Source organism: Choloepus didactylus, chromosome 15, assembly GCF_015220235.1.
Source record: "Choloepus didactylus isolate mChoDid1 chromosome 15, mChoDid1.pri, whole genome shotgun sequence".
NCBI classification, from domain to species: domain Eukaryota; kingdom Metazoa; phylum Chordata; class Mammalia; order Pilosa; family Megalonychidae; genus Choloepus; species Choloepus didactylus.
This window is the reverse complement of record NC_051321.1, coordinates 6233729-6247731: the sequence shown is the minus strand read 5'-3', so window position 1 is coordinate 6247731 and position 14003 is coordinate 6233729. Positions and strand designations below refer to the sequence as shown.

The following is a 14003-nucleotide window of genomic DNA, read 5'->3' as shown; positions in this document are numbered from 1 at the left end:
TCCCTCCACAGGTCTGGGTCTGAGTTAAGCAGAGTCTGCACATCGTTCCCAGGAGCCCTCAGGGCCCTGGAGCATGGTCTGAGTGGGGGCTGTCTTGAGTTTTGGACTGAGCATGAAACCCCAGCAGCATTTTGGGCAATGCCTTGCCTTGGCTGGGTCACCTCAGCGGAGGTGGACTAGGGTTCTTGGAGTTGATCTCTTGGCTCCAAAGTAGCAGGAGTCCATAAAGTTTATTTTTCATACGAAAACGGTGTTTTAGAATTCACTGGGCTGCGCTGTCTTGAGGTGCAAATGGCTAGTCATGGTTGTGCCTGTCTGATTCAGGGAGAGCTTGATGTTGAGGAGCTGTTTGGAATATAAATGTCTTAATTACCCTCAAATTAAATTTCATAATCAAATGTGAGTTGTAAATATATAAACCCTGTATTTTTAGATTAGTGATGAAGAGTCATCTTGCATACTGCTTTAAATTAATAGGTTGTATAAAAATGTTCATTCCAACTTGGAAGTGAAAAACAGAGGCAAATAAATGCCTAACAATAGGTAAATGGTTAAGTAAATTATGCTGTACATTCACCCAGTATGGCCATTAAAATGATAATTGTAAAGATTATTTAGTATCATCGAAAAGCACTTATGAAATAATGTTAAGTGAAAGAAAGCAGTCTACCAAATTGAATTGGGAGAAAATGAACAAACATAGTAATTCTTTAGGTGTTTAGACCTTTGGGACGTCTTCATTTTGGGAGATGTATTTTCCCTTCTGTTTTCCAGTGTTTTAGGGGGATGGGCAATGTTGTTATATTGTTTTGCCAATTAAAAGAAACACAGGGCAAAGTCAATCCATAAGTTAAGCATAATGACAGGACAGACCTCTGGAAAGTATAAACAATTGTACTAGAATAAGAGAGACCCAGAAATGATTAGATTTGGGTAAGAGCAGTCTCCCAAAGGTCATTTTTTCTTGTTTTGAGGAAGGTCTGAATAAAGAAAATGAATGTCAAAATATCAATAGCATGTGTGTATGTATGTGTGCATATGTGTATATCATGTAGACATGTCTCTCTACATACATATGTACAGAAATACGTACAGATAGATGGATAGAGCTCAATATACAAGAAAACTCGCTGTTAGGATGGAAACACCATCTGTTTTAATCAGAAATGAAATGATTTGGCCTATAATCTGAAGGAAACTTTGTGGGACCTCATCAGCTAACAAGAACTAATCTCCATTGGGTCGTCTCCATTCTTAAAATCTGTGCACTGACCTAGAAGTTTCTACTTGGGCACTACGAGGTACTGTGTGAGGCAGGATGCACCCAACTGGACCCAGGTGCTGCAGTGGGAAACAGCTGGCCAGACGGTGCCCTGTGTCCATCAGGTACAGAGGTAGCAAAAGAGCCAGGCAAGCCATCTCACGAGGCTGGACGGGGACTGCACGATATTATTGGTTATTCTAGTGGCTTTCCCACTGTTGGGACACCTTGGAGTCAGAGATGCTGGCTGAACTCCAAGCTTAATTGGGTCAGCATTTTATTCCATATGCTGGGGGAATGCCTGAGCATTAGGTTATTTGGGTTGGGAGGGTGGTGAAAATTAATATACTATCCATTGATGTGCAGCTTCCTAGAGGGAAAGCAAAATAAAGTAGAATTTCACCCCTTTAGAATTCACTTGGGTGGTGAAATAAGTTATCTTTAAGATCTGTTTTCTAGGCACCGAGATTGATTCTTCAACAATGGAACCCTTCTTTTCCTCGGGGCAGAGCTAACTGCTATAGGTTTTGGACTGTCTCCGTTTAATTTCCTTTAATACACTGAAATGATAGTCTTCCAGACATTTGTTGGCTTCTTCAGGGATCACTGATTAAGAGGACTAAAAGGGGGTAAGTAAATGAATGCAGATGCCCTGCTGTGAAGGAGCAGTCGGCTCTCGTTGCAGCGCTGCAGTGTTGTGATACCTTGGAGGACACATGCCAAAGGACGTTCTGTTGATTTGGGGAAGATTGCAGTACAGCATCCGTCATTACGAACTGATGGCCAGTCCAAGTCTGAATTAGGGAAAAGGGCACTTGGGGAACTTCAAGACAGCTTTTGAAACAGAAAAGCATCCTGGACAGGGCCCCAGTTCACTCCTACCTGTAATTTTATGAAACACATTTTAACTAACAGTGACTTTGGTCAATTATTTTAACCCCATAGTATAAACCACTGTTGCCACAGAAGCTTACTCTGGCCCATCTCTAATGAATAGGAAAGAAGGAAGTGAACACAACCATTTTATAGAGTTGCTTTGGATTTGGGGTTGAGGTTTTAGAAGAACCAGAAAACAGTCCCCTTAAATGGACAGGCTTTCCTCCTCATTTATGTCCCACCCTTAGTTAGTTCTTTGATTTTCAGCTTATACTGACATTAACCTTTGCTCATCCTTTATCCAAATGGAATCTTAATTAGTAGAAATCAATTAGCAAAACTGTATGATGGTGTTGAAAGTTGACTGAAAAAATAATCCGTCCTCTAAATGAGATGTTACTTCAATGTAAAAAATTAACTTTACTTACAGCAATTAGCTTTACTAGCTAATAATGACCATAGAGAGTTCAGTAAAACTGGTAGTTCCTCCTCCTAACCAAAATCATCTGTACAATTAGTAAAGCTGTTCCCTGCTTCTCTCTCCTCTCATATTAGCATGATGATTTCAAAGAATCTGAGAGATAAGGGTTTTGAGCCTAGCTCATGAGTACATTTAGATTATTGCAGTATGTACAGAGAAAAAACTGGAATCCTTTTTGTCCCACTTGCCCTCTCCCTGGATGGTTCCAATAATCAGTCAGTAGTCATCAGTCTGGTAGTTTTGGGGTCAGCTGGAGGTGGGATTGAGGTCACAGAAGAGGTGGCTCCCCTTTCTTAGACTTTATTGGATTCCACTCCAAGGAAAACATGTAGATACTGGGATCGACTCAGGGAGGGCTTTACCTTATTGATCAGCTATGCTGAGTCTATCACTTGTATTTTTTTTTTCTAAATGGCGTGATTTGACTTATGATATATCCAGAACTAAAATTAGAACATTGACTTTTCAAAAATGACCTTGTGTCATAGAGTATTTCTCTCCTGATGCTTCTCTTAGTTTAATCTCAGGATTACCATATTGTAACACCCAGGGCAAAATTCCTGCTTGGAGGGAGACATTCACTACAATTGAAATCCTTTAGAGTTGAAGCTGCAATGTGTCTTTCTGACAAGGCTATGTAAGTGCCCATCCACTATCATCAAGAGGATTCCCCCACCCCCACTGCATTTTTCATTATAGTGTATCTTCAGCGTTGTTTTAGTCTAGCCAAATCCTAGGCTTTGGAAGGTCATGGATTCACTGCAGTGGTAACTAAGCCAAGAAAGAAAGAGGGAAATGAGCACTTCTTGTAATCAGCTCCTGTTTAGAAGCTGACAGCAAAGCAGAGAAAATACTGCCCAAGGAGCCCACACCAGTCCTCACGGAAGGGCTTTAGAAGTCCATGTGCTGTTTCAAGCCCTCATGTTTTGCAGCCCATCCATGTGATGAGGAAAGAGTGTTTGGGTTTGAATTCTCGAGCCTTTCCTGACTCTTGGCCTGAAAATGATGCAGGGGTGGTTTAATCTGGAGTGGAACCAAAGGGCATGAATTAAGACCCACAGCATAAAGTGTAGGAGGCTTTTTCTTCCTTCCATCGCAGCTGATGGGCAACAAAGGGATCCTCGGGAAAGTCCATCTCCCCAATGGACAGATGGACAACAGATGTTGTCCACCAGGAGGCTGTGCCAAGGGTTTATGGAAACAGAAGGAGTGTTCCTAGCAGCAAGTGTTATTCATTGCAGGTGAGCTTAGGGGTGAAGTTCTAACATTTAATACCCAACAGATTGTGGGGGAGGAAAAAAAAAAGATAAACAAAAAATGTCTGTATGTTGCATACTTTAAACTATGACACCCAAATAGCTGTCATGTTTTATTCTACAATATAAATTATACCCCGCATCAATCCTGGTGTTATTTTCTATTCTGCCAGGTCAGGTGGCTCTTTAATTCTTTCCTAGGCCAACAGCTATTGTGGCCTTCTGTCTTCTCCACGCATAATTATAAGCAGCTATTTTTTAAAAATATGAAGTCACATCTCACCCTTGCAGAGTTCTGCTCCTTGTGCATGAAAAGCTTTGCCGCTTCTCTGGCAATATTAAGGAGGACTCAGTGGTCTTTGCTGGGAGGGTGTTTGACACAGAGTAATGGCTTGAGACCCTGGGGTGGTTCATACTCACCTCAGAAACACAGCTTCTGCATTCACCTTGGCTGAGCCTGGAGCAGGAGGCACACATAAGTGTTGAATGAAGGGCAGAACTGACTTGCGATGGGTCAACAGACCCATACCCCAAATTAGAGTAGCGTTTGGTCCTTCAGTATTTTTATTCTGAGGCTGCACTAACAGATGCTGCCAAATCTTTGCCTGATTCACTCTCCAGTTGAACCCCCCATATCCAGTCATCACCAGGTCCCAGTGACTTTTTTTGTTTTTCCATCTTGTCGCTTCTCCTATTGATTTCTTCTTCTCCATTCACGCTATTCCCACCTGACCATGGCCTTCTTATCTTCCCTGCCCTCAGCTCTTCACCCCAGTCTTCTGTGCATGTCTCTCATCTTTGTAGATCTCTCCATGAGTTCCTGTAGGTTAGCACTTCCAAAAAAGCAACTCTTAAGGGGCCAATCTATTTTTTTTTCCTGAATGTTCTCTATCATCCTTCCCCACTCTGCTTTTCTCTTTAGATTTTTCATGGCTCCTCAACAGTTTTTCCTCCGCTGAAGTTAAGCCAGTACCCTCACTGTCACCAAGGTCAGTCTCCACTTGTGTCTTCACTTGCACTGGCTCCCTTACCAATGCACCCCTATCCTCCTGCCCATGGACAGTTTCCTTTCGGTGCTCCAGGTCTTGTCTGGCCTTCTCTGGCCACCCCAGCTTTCTTCTGATGCTTCCACTTACCCAGTAAACAGCACCGAAGTGTCTTCAGTGAAACAGGCACTGTACTGGGTACTGGGCACACAGAAGAAAATGAGGCACTGTCCTTGGGAACACGTGCTCAGACGGGAGACACACGCCTTGACGGATAAGGCCAGCCCTCTGTGCTCAGGACCATCATGGGGCTAGGGAGGCAGCGAGTGCTAAGAGAATTCCCCTCTTCCCTGGGGATTCAGGGTGGGCTTCACCTGGGAGACATACAAGTGAGGGCTAAGGATGAGCAGGAACATTCCATGCCTGTGTGTTGACAGTCTCCTCTCCTTAAGTTAAATATAAAGGCGTAACTCTCAGCACTTCCTTTCTCCAGTGTTCAATCAGCCTTCGAGTATTTGCTGATTATTTTAAGAATATGATATGCATTATAGTATCATCACAGCTGAGGACTTACCCAAGAGACGTTAGGGTTTAGGATGGGTGTACATTATTATTAGGGCTTCCAAGGATTCTTTGCATGTTATCTGGATCCTTGGATTAGGTGAAACTTGACTGTATTCTGAAACCTGGGTAGGAATTAGATGAGTGCAAGGGAGAAAGGGAACGGGGTTTTGTTAGTTTAAATAAAACTTGGCTCAGAGATTTTTCTCTTCTGAAGTTTGACATAACTATCTTGAGCTTAGTTGTTGTACAGAATTGCTTTAAATTTTTTCTGTGCTTGTGGAGTTGAAAGAGATGGCACACACACTCACAAAAATGAGTAGATGATGCAGAAAAGACATGTTATATATTTAAAAAAGTATATTGAGGCCTTTACTACATATTTGTTGCAGTGTATGTAACTTACTAGTGAGTATCAGCAGGTTTGTTCTTACATTATCCAGCTTTCTTCTTGGGAGTGGGACGTGGTGGTGGTAAATTAAAAGAATGTAATTCAAAATCTCAAAAGTTTGGAATAATTAACAAAAAATTTATAGTGTAGAATCTTTTCTAATTTTAGCCTTCTAATCAAACACTGTTTTTTTTCTCCAGAGGAGCAATCACTGACCCTAGGGGGATGGGGATGGGGCAAACAGAGGGTCCAGAGCACACCACTGGGTTCAGTTACTTCCGAAGGATGGGTGCATTGCCCAAAGGTTTTGAATGAATTATATAACTTTCAATTCTCCTTACTTTGACTTGGGAACACTGAATGTAAAATCATGCTCAGTTAATAAAATCAATATTTAGAAATTACCTCTATCCTATTATTGTCAATTGAGGTGCAAATGAAGAAGGAAAGGGGTAATGGGGAAATAGAAAGAGAAAGAACTGGAGGGAAACAATGATAGCTGATGGGAGGGAACGATGAGTGCTAGAGAAACACACAGCAGACAGACATATGCAGATCTAGGAGAGAAAGGGGGTTTTAGTGATGCTCAGGAGACACAGGTCAGGTAAACTGTATTGTATCCTGTCTGCTCTTCACTTGAGCTGAAGCACAGATAGTTTTGATCACCTTGAAAATAATCAAGTCAGCGGAATGATCAGCTTTTCGACTGTCCTTTGTGGGGCCGTTGCAGTAACCGCTCCTCTCCACACTGGAATTGGGGAATTCATCCCAGGGTAAAACAAAATCAAAGCCAGGACAGGCTTCGAAGGCAGGACACCCTCTGTTTTTGTGTTCTCTGAAACATCCAACATATAATCAGCTCAAGTGTTCGATGAATAATCATATTGTGAGTTTATATTTCTGTGTTTTGCCTCTACCTTTAAATTCTGCAGCACCTCCGTAGACAGATGCGCTCTTACTTCGTAAGGATGGTGAAAAGGGGGAAGAGAGGAAAGTTGAATAAACTGCGCTCATGGGTTCATGAACAGGAGTTAGCATCTGCGTGAGTGAGCAGAACTGATGATCTATGACAGGATTTTCTGTGGACATCAAAGTCCTGAAAAGATTTTTTGAGAGGAAAACATAAATCTTTCCAAAACCTCCACTGACCTTTTCATACTTTGGCATTCTTTAAGCCTTGGAGGAGAGCAGAGGTGTTGAAGAAGTGGAACCTTTTACAAGATTTTGTTGTTGTTGTTGTTAGAGCATTTCCAGTTATGTAAAGAAGAGACTCCAGGGTGTGGCTGTGTCCCGAGGAGGAGGAGGAAAACATGCATTTTCCTCAAGGGCTTTAACCCTAGGACGCCATGCTTGTAGACCAGGCAGGTAATCCATTAAAAGATAAATACAAGAAAGAAAAAGAAATCAAACATATGGATCCCGCCCCAGTCCAGGTAAAACAGAATGTCTGAGGGGTGGAAACAGGGTTTCCAACAGTAACAACAAAAACAACCTCCTCAAGTTGTCTGTTTGGGGTTGAATTATTTTTCCAACTGTCCTGTAAGTTTGAAATTGTTTCAAAATAAGTTCTTTTTTTAAACAAAAGATGAGGCCAAACTGGATTGGGGTGGTCCCTACTACAGTTAGGAGAGGAAATTAGGGAGAGGGTGGGGGAGGGGGAGAGAAAGAAAGAGGGAGGGAGAGACCAAGAGACAGACCGCAAGACCACGTGCGTGCAATGTGGTGCAGCAGACAGTGAGTTATGCCGCCACAGGCCAGCCGAGGAACCCCAGAAGGTCAGCCCCCAGAAGGAAGCTCAGCCCACCTGTCCAGACCACCACACTCGGAGAGGGTACCAGAGGTGGCTACAGTGGCACCAGGTGCTTTCCCTGTCTTGTCATTGACACTGGATTCTTTTATGGACACACACACACACACACACACACACACACACACACACACACACAGGAACTGAAATATATTTACCCCAAAGAAAGTCCCATTGCGTTACTGTTGGCAAAAACCCCACATCAGAACCTGTCTCAGTAAAAACCAAATTAATATTTAAAAAAAAAAAAAAAAAAGAAGCAGCAGTAGCACAGCCATGCCAACACCTTGATTCTGGACTTCTAGCTCCCAGAGCTGTAAGACAGTAAATTTCTGTTGTTAAAGTTAAAAAAACAAACAAAAGCCCTCTTCAGATAATTCTAATAATGCATCCACAACCAAAAATGACTGGCTACCATGTTTTGCTTTGTTTTTTACTTCTCCCACCCTCTTGCTCTCTTCTCTTTTCTGCTGTATCCTGAAAGCTTAAAATAGTATCTGGCACATAAAACGTACAAATAAATATTTACTGAATGAGTACATGAATGAATAAATGTTCCAGGGAAGCAGGGAGTGCCATTTTTTTTCTAGAATGAAGTTGGGAATCAGCCAGCAGTGGGGCAATCAGCAGCAGAACCCAGGCCAGGCCAGTGGGGTTCACTTCCATGACCTCGCTTGGCCTTGGTGTGGTGGATTCACACTCCAGATTGAGGGAACACTAGTGACCCCATCATTGTCATGGTTAAAATACAGGTCTTGGGCACTTGCCAAGTAAATTGTCACTGGGCAGGCGCTACATAGGATTAGGGCATTTTCACCTTTGTTCTGTTGATGCTTCCGGTTGGGGATGCAATATTCCTTCCTAGGAATTCTGTAGCCGGGGCAGTGCTCATCAAAAAGCATGTACCTGGAGTTTGAGATCAGTTATTAGTGCACTGCAGTTCTTTGCAATGAATGATTTACGTTGGGATTCTCTATGCAGGGTTTTATAAGTCAGGGAAGAGAGAACTGCAGGTCATCGTATATCTTTCCCACATTCTACAATGTTTTCTTGGCAGGCTAATTCCTGGCTGTGTACTATCACACGGTGCTTAAAAGCTGAGGTTGAGAGGCAGACTGCATGGTTTTGAGTTCTGGTCCTTTCACTAATTAGCTGGGAACCCTGAGCGAGTTATGTAACCCGGGGGTGTAAAAATAATAATAAGAGCTGACATACAATGCTTGCCACAGACCACGTACTGTTCTGTGTTTTCTATATGTTCAAATAGTTCATTCTCCAAACAATGTCTGAAGCAGAAGTTACCAGTTCTATAAAGGGGGGAAACCGAGTCACTGATAGATGCATGATGAGGCCGTGGCTGCCCACATAGCACTTGGCAGAGCTGGGAGTGCAAACGCGGACAGTCTCACTCAGAGCCTGTGCTCTCACCTCCTGTCCCGTGCTGCCCACTTTGAGCTGCACTGAGAGCTCAGGAGGCCATTCTCACAGCTCTCAGAATATGTTCCTGGTGATCAAGTGGATGTCGACAAGGACAACACATTCCGGAGCAGGTTATACATTCGGATGCCACGGGCTATGTCACTGGAGAGAAACAAGCTTGACAAACAACCACCTGGAAAGTAGTTTCAACCTCAAATGGTGTATTTAAAATTGTCTGATTATCCTAGGTTTTAACATTAAAGCTGAGCAGGCCAGTGGTCACTTTCACTGACCTGTTAGATCGCGAGTTAGAACTGACACACTGATGTAGAATTTAAATGATATCTCGGAATGAATTCAGAAGCCAGAGCCCCGGGGTAGGGTCAAGTGTCCACCATTCACCCAGGGATGACCCTGCCCAGTGGACGAGGGGCGTAAACCCTGCAGAGTAAGACGGGACAGTATTTTCATGAATCCATTGTTCCAACCATAAACTAAATTGCATCATTCAGGCTAACTGCGTACCTTGGCCACATTAGCAAAGCTGACAGGCACAAGAAATAAAGTAGAGGTATATGTAGAGGAGTGTGAATATTACATACGAAGACAGATATAAAGAATGGAGCAAATAAACAAGGATGGACATACTTCAGTGAAGCCACTGAGCTAATTACCTGCTATTAAAACAAACCCAAGTAATTGAGAAAACCAGTTATCATCGGCCTCTTAAATGAATGGAGAAGTCAAATAAAAAATATGGTAAGGATGAAATCAGCACTTGGCTAATTTCAAACTTCTCTGCACCCCTCATGTGAGGCCTCCAGGGCACTGTTTCTACGACTGAGTCCTGGCCGCATTAATCAGAGCTAGGCTGCTCTTGAGCACCATCAGTGGGACCCTTGTCATTTGTGTCGTGTGATTACAACAAGGGAAAAATTTTTAAAAAAGTCTGCATGCATCACTTTGGTGTTGATAAAGTGGCAGTCATAAATGGATGAGTCTGGCAGACAGATCTCTGAAGTTGATGTTAAGAAGTCAAACTATGATGAGAGGTCAAGGCTGAGAGACAGCTGTCTTCTAGTTCCCTAGAAATGGCCTCATGAACGCTCCAGTCTTTTGGTAAGGCTCTAGGGAAAATTCCAGAATATGGGGTAGAAAAGTATTTCTTCTATCTGATGGATGCAAGTTAGACTTTCCTTATTTCTCTTGGTTTGTTTTGTTCACTCTAACACCAGCTCACTGACTTCAAACATGTTCTAATTTTAAAAACTCAACTTCTACCCATGTGAATTTTTACCAAAGGAAATTATGGAATTCAGTTTCATGGTTAAAAAAAAAAAATCCATCCCTTTAATGCTTTCTTTCTTTCTTTTTTTAACACTGCATGGTCAGAATAGGAAGATTCTCCAGCTCTGAAACAATATTCATTCCCCCCACCCCCCTTCTCACAGTTTCCTTTTAATTTCTAGTACACACCCAAAAATACACCTTAAAATAGAAGAGAACAATGATTTTCCACTCAAGATTCCCTGAATTTCTACCAAAATCACTGGCTAGGTTTTTTCATTAATAGCGTAATTAATATTTATTAAGCACCTGTTTCTATATAGAGCCACTCCTACTCTTTTAAGGATTTATGTTGTAATGCCTTGATCCATTTCTCTCCCATTTAAAAGGGTTTCTCATGGAAGTTCTAGGAAATAAGAGATGATGAAAAACTTAATTTCTTTTAAATAAGACTTCCAGTTGGAAACTTAAACTCAAATTTCCAATGGTAAATCATTTCCTCCCCAAATTCTCTGGTCTGGCTTCTTGACATCTCTGTTTCCATTAATATCACCCACTGTCCTGCCTGTCTTTGGTCATGACCTTTAATCTCTTCTTCACCTAGTCTGCCTAGTTGCAAAGAGCTGTCACCAAGATGTTTCCCTCATAGCTGTGCCCTTATATCCATCCCCAGGGCCACCAGCTGCCCTCTGCCCTCCATAGTAGTTAATTTTCACCTGTGACACCCTCTCAACTGGTCTCCAATTCTCCTTCTCTGGTTTATCTCTTAATAACAAGATTTACTCTTCTCAGAACAGTTCAACCTTATGTTCTTGTTCAAGACATTGAATGGTTTCCCACTGCCAGTGAACGGAGGTCTCTTCTCTCCTGTTAGTTCTTCCTCAGACTGGCTTTAGCCTGCTTCTCTGCTCTCCAGTCCTGATACTTACACTTCGGCTACATTTTACTTCCCGCCCCTCCATCCCCCCACGTCTCTGCTCTGGGCACTCTACAGCTTTGCTTAAGCCTGAGGACCTCTGTGTGCTAGGCCTGGAGGCCCATCTCAACCTTCATCTTCCAAGTTAGCCAAGGCGTCGTTCTCCTTGGAGCCTCCAAAGCAGGAGGTTCACCCCATCGGATCCTACCTCCCGTGAGTCTTTGGACTGCCTGCCACCACCTTTCCTCCTCTGGAGTGAGCTCCCTGAGGCTCTCCTACTGGGTCTTGTAACTCCTCTACACACTGCCTTGACCACTGCTGGGACTGCTCAATAACTTTCCACGAACCACTAGTCCTTTCCAAACAAAACAATCTGCAGATAAACGCACCTCCCCTATGCTTGCCCCATTTTAAGAGCCCAGGTTTTATAGTTCCACTACATCACCGAAGATGCTAAAATTGCTTACTACAAAAGTAAGCAGATTTCACGAGGCAAAATGCACAGGTAATATGAGGTCTTTAGAATCTAACCACTGAGGAAATGTGGGAACAGACAGAAAAATGAGCAATTGACAAAGACAGGAGATACAGCGAGGGAAGAAGTAAAGAGGGAGCCACTTCACCACTGGGATGACCCAGAAGTGCAGACCAAGATCCTTCCATTTGGTTAAGCTTGCCAGGGCTTGTGATCCACTCTGAACCCAGCAGCCCAACAGCTGGGGGCCCCCAGACCTTCGGCCACCCCTTCCTCCTCTTTTTCTTTGGAATACTGAGGAGGAAAGAGAGCAACTTTCATTTGCAAGGCTGCTTTTAATTATTTTCAGCACCCCATAGCCCCCTTCTCATATGCTATAGTTTACTGCACTTAATTTTATGCCCAAGCTTAGGTTATTAAGGAATGAATTGGAATTTTCCATAGTAACAGCAAAATACATTCCACATGCCACTTATGAACATGGCTACGATCCTGTAACTCACGTGAACATACACTGTACAAACGTGGATCTCTCTCTAGTCTTTTCTTGCTAAACTTCCTAATAGCAGGAGGACATGGTAATAAAGAAAACTTATCTATTGATGTATAATACTTTGAAGAATCCATTCAATACTCTATAAAAGCAATATTCACAGATACAAGATTGTAGGGATAGTTCTTTCCAAATCTTTTTGAAATATTGTATCAGCCCAAAGGTTTATAGAATAATCTGAAAACATAATTCTTTCTTGTCCCTTTTATCTGCCTTTTTTTTTTAATTTTCAAGCTAATTTTCTCTGAGTTCCAATTAGAGCTGGGAATATGTACTCAGCAGAAAGACACAGAGCTACCAGGTTAGAGTGCTTTGTTTTTATTTAGATCAGCAGTTTGTCACTTGATAATATCTTTGCACATCTCAAAATCCCTCATTCATAATAGTTTGAATAATGCCTGAAGCAAATAGGAAGCAAATATCCTGATGGCTGAAGGCAGAAAGGCCTCTGAAAGAGATTCAAATGAGAATTTGAATTCAGATCCAGGCATTACGCCTGAAGTTTTGATTTTTCTTTATGGGAAAGGTAACGATCCTGGTTGCCTTTCTGCCTCCAGGCTCTGAAACAGATGCATCGTCATACACAGTTAAAGGTTCAAACCGGTACTTGTCTCTATGAATCCTGCCAGGCTCCCCACAATTTGTTACCAAATCTCTATTCTGTCCTTAATATATAAGAAAAAAAATACTTCTAAAATGACCTGATTGAAGTTTTACTAACTTTATACCATAGGTTAGCCCCAGTACTGGATAAAGATTTATCCAAATGTTTGCATGTGCATTTCATGGTAATGAAAGTGTTGTCGTGTAGTATCAATCATCTTAAATTTTGCTCTAAAATATTTAAGTAACTCCATAATGTTATGAAATATTAAAATCAAATATGCGAGGAGACTTAAAACGATCTGCTTCCTAAATTATGTCAGCTAATTCAAGGTGGGGGAGGGAAGGTTTAAGTGGCCCTCTGGGGGACAAGGGATGTGGTTCCTCGCATTTATAATGACGCCAGTGTTGTCTGGGGGTGTCTGTGACCTCACTTTCCCAGAATGAGTGCAGTTTGCCTCCAGTGTGCATAATTTGCATGATGACCCCAGATTCTTGGGGGCCACTGACTGGATCGGAGGCAGCCTTCACATGCACCTGCTCGGCTGATTGGGGGATTGGCCTAAAGCTTTAAAAAAACATCCTCGTGAACCTGTCGCTGCCCTCCAAAACTGATGCCTATCAATACAGCTGCCACTTTCCAATATATCTGTGATCATTACTTTATTATTATTCTCAGGGAAGAAGCGTTTCCCCAAGAGAAGTCATCTGCTTCTCCTACAAGAGAGTTCAGTAGTTGTCTAAATGAGATGGCCAAGGGTTGGAGCAAACAAGAGAATACAAATGTCTAGCTTGGATGAAGCTGTCCAGCCTGCTCTACTTGGATCGACTGTTCTTTGGAAAGTCATGTTTATAACCTGACTGCTCATTTTAGTGTGTAAGTGTTCTCATAGACTGATGACTTTCACACTTGTCTTTTATTTATTTTATTTTTATTATTTTTTGTTTGTTTTTCCCTATGCAGGGAGAAACAAAAGCTGAAAATTCCCTATCCTGCCATGGGGCAAACAGAGAAGCCCCGATATAAATGGAGTAATAGTGTTCAGCTTTACACAGAGCTTTCTGAAATCTCTTTTTGCAAACACGTAGCTATCCAGCTTTTCCTTATAAGCCTATTTCTTAACCAGCAGT

At 42.3% G+C, this 14003-nt stretch overlaps 2 protein-coding genes across 5 annotated transcripts in view; one reads left to right on the top strand and one right to left on the bottom strand.

Annotated features, from left to right (window-relative positions):
- The window catches only part of DOCK1 (dedicator of cytokinesis 1), a 546722-nt gene that overhangs the window by 276171 nt on the left and 256548 nt on the right, over window positions 1–14003 (top strand). The gene's annotated exons all lie outside the window — the stretch shown is intronic.
- Window positions 1–14003, bottom strand: part of INSYN2A (inhibitory synaptic factor 2A) — a 57828-nt gene that overhangs the window by 41602 nt on the left and 2223 nt on the right. The window lies entirely within an intron of this gene.